This window comes from Rattus norvegicus, chromosome 13 (assembly GCF_036323735.1).
Source record: "Rattus norvegicus strain BN/NHsdMcwi chromosome 13, GRCr8, whole genome shotgun sequence".
NCBI classification, from domain to species: Eukaryota; Metazoa; Chordata; class Mammalia; order Rodentia; family Muridae; genus Rattus; species Rattus norvegicus.
In genome coordinates, this window is record NC_086031.1 from 83,226,254 (window position 1) to 83,235,897 (window position 9,644).

Below are 9,644 nucleotides of genomic sequence, written 5' to 3' on the forward strand. Positions count from 1 at the left end.
TGCAGAGAGTCAGAGGATAATTGTTTCGTGAAATGTGAGCTCTCGAAGAAGCATTCTTCCTAATGTAACACTTTAATTTATTTAATCTGAGACTTTAAATATGTATGCATAACTAAATTAAGGGATGTTATTAAATATTATATGGAGGGCTAATGGCACAGAATTGCTTTTTCATAATTGTGGTGTAATTTAAACCATTTTAGGCTGTCCTTCAGTGATTATTGCTTCCCATGCTGAAAGCAATTTGGATTTCCCCCCTTTCATACATGCTCAGACCCTGCAGTCTGTTTTGAGAGGGGCAGCAACCAAGAGAATGAGGCATTTCAGAAGGGAATACAACCGGTCTGCTTCCTAGTAAACGGTGAATGTGTTCTTCTTTGTGTTTTACAATACCCTTTTGGATAATACTTATCATTTTATTGACCTTTGAAGCCACAACATATTGGGCTGATGTTCTCAAAAGTCGACAATAAATTCTAGAATCCATTTCTCAGACCACAACAGAGAGTTCACAGCCCTGTCTCTATGGCTAAGGTTCGGATAATGCCTCTCTAATTCTATTGCCTTTTATCTTTCTCACCTGCAACGAAGCTCACCTGAACTGTCCATGTCAACTCAAAAAGCTAATATGTATTTAACCCAATGCCTGCATGTTATGTGCAAGGACACAAAACACAAAGGAGTCAAATGGCCAATTCAGGAGTATGGCTGCTTGGTTGAAGAGTTCTAGCACTTTCCCCCTCCTCTCAGTGAGCTGGGGAGTCTTAATTCTACACTCTCAGAATTTGATCAACTACGCGGATCTGTTTGTCTCAGACCCATGGTAGTCTGACTCAGGGGCCATAAGAACTCTATGTACATGGTTCATGCAGAACCATTTGTATATGCAGGGTTGCGTGTGGGGATACATGTCGCATCAATTAAAGAGACTTCAGTAAGGTTTCTAAAGAACTGGCAATTCAACTCCAGAAACAAGTGTTACCAGCACAAAACTCCGTCCCTGCTTCTGGACTGTCCTCTGATCCTCAGTTGATTCATCTACACATGGGGATAGCAGGTCTACATCATATGACAATGACTTGGGACACCGTGAGGGTGGAGGGTGAAATAATGGGGGAGGTATTTCTAAAAGTTTTCTAATGGTTCAAGGCATTCTTTTTAGGTTCCCCAACTGTCTTGATGTGGCCTGTAGTTGAGCATGGGCGTTTTTTCTACGCTTACTTGAATAATAATGATGATGATTTGGTGAAAGAACACACAGAATGACTTGCTTTTGTGTTTCTTCTTTACTTGATGATCTCTGAGTATATTTCTTATTCAAGAAAAAAAAAATAACGATATAAACCAACTAGACCCTATTTGCCTGTTGGTCATTCACATCTATATCATCAGTATTATCTACTTAATATAGCATAGGAATGTATATCCTTGATTGTTTTGGATAAAAATTTCCAAGTTACAACGAGAGCATGGGTGTGAAAATCAATGTGACGTGTGATAGATAATACCCAGGTCAAAAAAATAAGGCATTTCAGAAGAACAGCTATTACTCATAGAGTAGGTTTCACTTAAATCTACTGTAAATGAGTGACGTTGTTACCCTAGGTGACCAAATCATCTGTTTAACTTAGAACACTCATAGGATTTGGGAGTTTTAAATTACAAAGAAACAGAGACCACCGACTCCAGTCTCTCTGTTAACTGACCATGCAACGGAGGCCTATGGTGATTGCGGAAGATTGCAAAGCTAGTTTCAGTGGCCTTGCTGTCACAGGAGTGATGGAAGAGACACATTTCCATGCAGAATCTCCCAGGTTTGATTCAGCTCTTCGTATAGTGCTTACTTGTCAAATCTGTTGAGAATTATATTGTTGCCAAGTGGCTAAAGACACGAAGGACACAGGAAAGTTGGACAGAGTGTACACGTTCAATCCGAGGAGCTTTCTCTTTGGGACAACCCTCTTTTATATTGATTAAATTTGTCCTTTGACAACTTCACGCATGTATTTAATGTATTCTGTTTACTTTCAACCCCTGCCCTCTTTTAATCTCTTCCGTCCCCTCACTGCTCCTCCCCACCGGCCCCTTCCTGCATTCATTTCATTTTGTTTTGTGATCCACTGTTTTTGGAACTATCCTTTGGAGCCTGGTGAGTTCACCACTTGGCAAACACCTGAAGGCAATGCCCGCCCTTTCCGTAGAATTCATCAGTTGCCAATAGTTTACAGGTAAGGCCAAGGCCTTGAGAGCCCGTTCCTGATCTATGGTTGGCTGTCGACAGGCCTGGTCCTGTGCAGTCCTAGTCCAAGTGAGATCATGGTTGCAATGATTGTGTCACGTTCTGAAGAGAGCATTTTGCAGCCTTTCTCTTTGGCTTTTAGTTCTTATACTCTTTTCCCCTCCATCTTCTGCAATGTTCTATGATGCTTTCTGCAATGTGATTCCTTTTGTTTGTTTTTTAACTTTACTTTCTGGCTTCCTGGGGGCTCTAGCAAGGTAAATTCTGGTATTTTCTGATATCATTAGTAGCTGTGATGTTTCAAAGCATGATGTCCGACAGTGAAAGAGTGGATGTATTTGCAGCAGAAGAAAGGAACTAGAAATAATTAAGCACTACGATGCTAGCACCATAAAATAGACAAAAAACAGATGCTGATAGATGGGAAGACAGGAAGAATTAGACTTTGCCCAGGGCTCCAGAGTTCTCACCCTGCCTTGTATACATTCTATATTTAAAATCACATGGCAGAGAAAGGTTGCAAAGAGAGAGAAGCTGGAGCCTGTCCAATCCCAGGATCAAAGCCTTGTACATTGCAACCCTGCATCTCCGGGCTGCTCCTGTGAGGAGGAGAGATGACAACAGGATTGCGAAGAAATTATTCTGCTCTGACCTAAGAGCACTGTCATCGACAATCTTTCCTAGCAGTTTAGAGGAAATTCTTTAAGAGCACATGAATGAGCAAAGAGGCAGCACCATACCATTACTGCCTGTGCAGGAGCCACGGGTAGAGTGTTGCTTGGGTGGACAGAACCACAGTTTGGGGTAGAGTGTGGTAGTGGTTTGAATAAACGCATCTCATTCTCACTCATGTATTTAAACACTCGGTCCTGGCTTGGTGGTGCTGTTTGGGAAGGTTATGATTCCTTTAGAAGTTGGAGCTTTGCTGGAGAGTATATTACAGGGATAGAGTGTGGCAGACATTGGGGGCTGGTAGCCTCTCCCACCTTCCTGATCTTTCTCTAGGTTTCCTCTGTGTGTACGAGAATACAAGCAGCCAGCTTTCTGTTCCTGTCATTGTGTTTTCCCTGGCTGTTGTCAAGCTTCTTCACCCTGCTCGGTCTCTGGAACTGTAAGCCTGAACAAACCTTTCCTTCCATACATTGCTTTTGGTCATGGCATTTTGTCGCAGCAACAGAAGTGCAACTTATACAAGTGTTCTGGAGGTGCAATTGCATGTTAATTTGTGCATGAATGCATGTTTGCATAAGTCTGGGTGAGTGTATGCATCTAAAAGAAGCATATATATACACACAAATATATACATACATACATACACACACACACACACACACACACACACACACACACACACACACACACACTTAAACCTTGTCCCTATGGCTTGGAAAAGAAATGCATTGATTCTAGCTTCATTAAAACTTTTATTTACCATCAAATCCTGCTGACTATTGAAGCTATTTTCCGTGTCCTCTCTCTTTATTCTTACATGTGCTTTAAATTTTTCCTGAAATATTATTCTCATGGTAGTTTCCACGAAGCAAATTGCACTCTCTGACGTTGGCTCCAACATGCTCTTCTTACAATATGACTTTGGTATTTTTCCCATTTGAAGGTTGGGTAATGTATGCATGCCGCCTTCTGGAATCTGGAAGGGACTGCGATTTGCTTATGGTTGGTGGTGTGTGGTAGAAGTTACCACACTCTGAAGGTTTAGCTGGAATTTTCAGCAAAGGTCATGAGCTTTCATGGGAGTATTTTAATTGCTGTGAGGTCACCAGGCTAGGAGGAAAGCCAAAGTGATCCATTCAATCTAAGAATACACATGGAGTGATCCTTATACAACATGAGTAGAGAAAGATGCCTAGTCAGTTAGCTTCAGTTAGTCACCCCAGTGAGACCAGAACAACATATCTAAGCTCAACTTGAAATCTTTACCCAGTGAAGCAGCCAGATATCAGAAAATGATGTTTGGGCTTTCTTCTTTGGAATAACTTGTTATACAACCATAGAGTCCAAGCACCATCTTTAAGGTCTTTCTTCCTAGTAACTTTGCTGCATTCTATGAGACTGTGTGGTCTCAATGCGCCCCCTCTATGTTTAGCCTCAGAACCTATACTCTGGAGTAGATGACAGTCAAAGAGGAGTGGGAGGGGTACTGCATAGAATTCCATGTTGCTCTTTCATTGCTTGAGTCCAAGGGTTTTATCACTACACTGAATATACATATCAAACATGATACTCAGAGTAGGTCTTCAATATACTCATACTACTTCATTTGTATGATTATAACTCCATCATTGACTAATCGCACAGGGATCAAAGTGATCCCTGCAACATCAGTTCTAACTGCCCCACTCTGATCAAATTCAAGCCTTCCTATGGTCTTGGAGGCCTACCTGATTTAATCCTCACCTACCCCTCTCATATTGCCAATAGTATTCAGTTCCTCCACTGCATTATGTCTGCTCTGTCTGTATATTTACCTCTTAAGTGCAAATAACTCTTTCCCACGTTGTGCCTTTGCTGTGTACTGTGGCTTCATGCTCTTTCTCAGCATCCTTTCATGACCTGTTCTCAAGATTCATTCAGGTTTCTACTTCATTGTTTCCTTTTAGACTCCTACCCTTATTATTTGGAGTTGTGTCTACAACCTGCTCCCTGCATAGTTTCTGACTTTTTCTTTGCATTACTGCTTTGGTAACTCACTTTTAAGTGAAATCACATTGTACCTGTTACAGGTCAGGCAATGAAAGTTTTTCTGATGTCTTAGGTTAATCTGAGGCTAGAAAGGTAAAGGCATGGGATATTAATTGCTTACACATTAAAGGGAATTCTAGGTTTTCTAAGTGTATCCATAAGAAAGATAAAAACATGTGAAGTGTCCCTTAGTCCTTTGTTTGCCTCCAAGGCAGCCAGTCAGAGCAGAGGGGAGGCAGGAGAGGAAACAGCTCTGAAACGCTGCTGATACTGAACCCCAACCAGGGGAAGAGACTACTTTAACATGAGCCAAGTAAATGGCTTATTAGAATAATTCTTAGCAAATATGTGGGACACCCTTGGAAAGTTGGAAAACATAAAAAATTGATCAGTGATTCCTGCTGGCAGAGGCCAAAAGGTGGAAGGCTGGCTAGATTGTATTTGGAGGCAAAACTGAGTTTGAGAGCAAACTCATTCACTCCTGGTGCACAGAGATGGTTGTCCTTACCAAGGGGTTAGGTAAACATGACACTATGACCTTTAGTCTTGTAGAAGACCTTGCCTGTACACATTTCCTGCCAGTAGACTGGCACTGGCAGGAAACTGAACTGGACAGGAGGTGGGAGTTATCCTGCTGACTGGCAGCAGGGCTGGGGGTTAGGAGGATGAATGGTTGGGCAAGTGGGGTCACGAGTGATCTGCTTGTAGGCAGAACTCTTGCCAAGGTTTGCTTCTAAGAGAGGTCAACACTGAGAGGAGGCCACAGAAGATCTACAAACGTCTGAACAAAAGAAAGACCCGGATTACTTTTCTAAGTCTTGGCCTGGGCCTCCCAGTTCTCGACTTTCTCCTCACTGCTTCCCATTTCTGGAGGAATCAGACAACAATGTGAGGACTGCAGGGGACTCAGAGAGGGCTCCCTTGGTCCTTTCCTGCCACAGACTTCTTAGTTTAAACTAGGGGACACACTAAAGCCCCAAAGCTGAATTAAGAAAAGGATTCATTGTTATTACATGAGATTAGAATTTAATATTCCTTGAAAGAAGATTGTCCAAAGCACCTGGAAACAAAGAGAAAAGGCTGTGCCAAGCATCCTAGATTCCAAACGGGGTCACGGCAAAACCTCACTGTAGTAAATTGAAAAGGGGTTGTGGTGATTTGAAAACAAGATTTGCTTCACAACGCACTGAGTTTAGATTCGTAAGTACACTTGCCTGCCCCCCTCATTTATTGGGTATTTTCTGTTTCTTGTGCCAAAAGATTCCCGTACTGAGACAAACGTATAGCGTTTGTTTTTGTTTGTTCACTGCTGTGTCCCACTGCTAAGAAGAACGCTAACACTTTGGGCTTCGTTCAGCCATTTTTACAATTCTTTGGGGCAGAGCACTTCCGACTTACCATATAGATGACATCTTTTCATAGAGTCCAGCCTCGTTGGCCAGCAAGAAAAACGAAGGCAGAGATGGGAAAGTTGCGGAGCGGACTACTTAGCCATGAGTCAGGTGACTTGACTGTTCCAGGGCACTCTTCTTATCTCTTGAATAAGGCTTCCATCACTTACTGACAAGGTCATGGTGAGGGTGACGCGCGTGGTATACATTTGCTTCCTAATGCATCGTTTCTGCCGCCTGTCCCTTCTTTTCTTTGCTCCTGCAGAAAGAATAATGCCTTGTTAGGCCTTGCCGAGGCTTTGCTGGTAGATGAAGCCATTGAACTTTTGAATTCCAAAGGGTGACTGATTTGCGGCAGGAACAGTGTTTTCTCTGGGAGTTCTCTGGCCTCCGAGGTGATGGATGGGCACCTCTCAGGCATAGTTCCATGATCAATAAGCCATAAAGTCTCAAATTATTTTGTTAGATCCATTGATCAAATCCATCGAATTTGTCCCAACTCCTTTATTGTGAAGGCTTGGACTGGCGAGGTTCAGCTTCTCTCCCCTTGCTACATTCTTTCTTCTACTTGGGTTTAGGGTAGGAAAGACGGGAAGTGGAGAATGAACATCTCTCCGGACACACCTTGAGGGAAAGATGCAGATTTTAGTTGTTTGTTTCAGAATGATCTCATGTGAAGTTCCTATTTGGTTTTTTCTTAGATTCCCCAATCCATTGTTTTGGGAATGCCTTTGTCTTTCCTACTCACACCGATGTATTCATTTGCTCATCCATGCATACATTCCTCACTCAGGAGCTGTTAATATCCATCATGGTCTGTGGGAGGGTTTTGTATTGTAAGAACTTTGTAAGTCAAAACTAGAAAAATATACTTTTTTTTTTTAGCTGCAGTACACATGGTGTTCATTAACTTTTTTAGAGAACTTTTGTAATTATATTTATGTACAGAAAACCTAGTGTACATTTAGCCCAGTTTAGTGGCGAGTTCTTTAGCCTTTGCCTTTTTCTGCTTGGCAATGCGAGCCACAGACTTAGGACCCAGGACGTTGCCTCCTAGTGGCGGTGGATCTCCTCATATCTGTTATTATAATTGGTCCTAATAGCTCCCACCAGCTTAGCCAGAGCACCCTTTTCTTCCAAGTTAACCTGGGTGAAGGCAACAGTGGTGCACGTCTTCCTGTGGATCAGGCGCCCCAGCCTGGCCCTTCCCTTGATGATGCAGTAGGGCACCCCCATCTTTCAACACAGGGCAGGCAAGAAAATTACCAGCTCAATGGGGTCTACATCATGGGCAATCACCACCAGCTGAGTTGGTGACTGTATTGACCCCTGCTCGGAGGACAGGTGGTCTCTTAGTTGGGATGTTCCCTTTGTCAGCAGCTTTCTTCTCAGCGCGGGGCAGCAGTCTTTGCTTCTTCTCCGGCTTTGTCTCTGGTCTGTACTTGTGGTCGAGCTTAAGCAGCTGAGTCCCTGTTTGCCTGTCCAGGACCTGGGGGAACTGGTGAATGGCAGGAGGTACCTTGAGCTGCTTATAGAGGATGACTCTTTGCCGGGGCAGCCTGATGTAGCGGGGCCATTTGACGATGCGTGTTAGATCTCTTTTAGACTGAATGTCCTGCCCAATACCAAACTTGGGCATTTTCTCAAAGAAAGGATTGACTACCTTTGTGGCCTCCTGTTTCTTGACGACAGTGAGGGCCAGGGCCACCTTCTTTCCCTTGGCCTTCTTTCCTTTGGGCATCTTGCTCGGCTGGAGGAGAGAGAAAACGATGTCTATTAACTTTTGTTGTTAGCATAAATGGACCAAATAGTTTTTAGAGTAACTTGACAAACAAAATGTTTATTTACTCATTTAAAAAGGCACTTATTGAATACTTTCTAATAATAATAATCATGTCTAACTTTCGGGGTTGTCGTGGAAAAAAATTGAAGTCTTTAGCATGATTTCTGATATGACATAAATGTTTAGTATTTTTCTACTTTCAAAAATGTATTTATTTAAGCATGTATGTGTCTTTGTGTGTGGACATGCTTGTGTGAGTACATTGTGTGCACATGGGAGAAGGCCAGTGGAGGGCATTGAGTGTCTTCCTCTCCTGCTCTTGCCTTACTCCCTTGAGACAGGGTCTCTCACTGCATCTGGAGGTTGGTTACCTTTTCGAGGCCAGGCAGGGGAGCAGCAGACCCCCAGAGGTTCTCTTTTCTCTACCTCCATTTCCTGACAACCATCACTGGGATTGTAGGTACGTGAATGTACAGGAATTACAAACTTTATATTTATTAATTTTTATTTTATGTGTATGGGTGTTTTGCCTCCATATATATCTGTGCACTGTGTAGATGCAGTGTCTGCTGAAGCCAGAAGAGGGCATTAGATCACCTGGACCTGGAGTTCCAAATGGGTATAAGCCATTGTGTGGGTGCTGGGATCAAGTACAGGTTCTGTCCCAGTGCTCTTACCTGCTGAGCCACCTCTCCAGCTCCTGGCACACAGACTTTTATGTGAGCTCTGAGAAGTCAAACTCATTTCACCATTTTTGTTCAGCAAAAGCTCTTTTATACTGCACCATCTTCTCAGCCCCAATAAAACAGTCATTGTCATTTAATGTTGTTTCCTGATATGTTTGCACCAAGACCAGGGCATGACGTTCCACATTTAGGAAGATTTCAGGAAATCTTCTTGCTGGAAATCTCTGAGCCCTGTCAGAAATACAATTACTTAGTTGAGTATAGTTCTCAGCATCTTTCTGGATTCTTCTTTTTCTTCCTGCCCCCTAAACATACACACAGTTGCTTGAGTCAATGAGAATACAGCCATTAAGGAATTACCCAGCACTCAGGGACTCCAGAAGAGAAAGGTGTAATCAAGTCTTCTGAGGAAAACGTATCCGTCCTTGGAAATACTTGGCTCTTTATATTAGGCAAGTCACCTCAGCTAAGTCAGTATTTCTTTTTCCAATGAGGGCTTTATTTGCACTCTGTAGCCACGGACCCAACAGTTAGCAATTCATTTATTTGTGCTTATAGTTTCCTGAGGATTTTTAACTAAGAACTTGAAGTTGAATGTATTTTGAAGGTTTTAAAAATGGAGAAATGTGAAATTTGCTTAATTCTTTCTTCCCTTTTTCTTGTTCAACTGATAAGGGATTTTTGGATAATCCGTATCTGCACAGTTGAATTTTCTCTTTTTAAAGATTACTTTTTTTTTTCATTTAGCTGAAAACTTTAGTCTATACATTCTTTATCTCATAATTCTTTCACGATGCTTCCAGTAAACACACGATTTAGATTATGCTTTTTTTTCATCTCGCTGA

General features: G+C 42.4%; 1 pseudogene; it reads right to left on the reverse strand.

Moving 5' to 3' along the window:
• Positions 1 to 7,294: 7,294 nt before the first annotated feature.
• Rpl7a-ps2 (ribosomal protein L7a, pseudogene 2) lies at positions 7,295 to 8,071 on the reverse strand (annotated as a pseudogene).
• Positions 8,072 to 9,644: the final 1,573 nt, after the last annotated feature.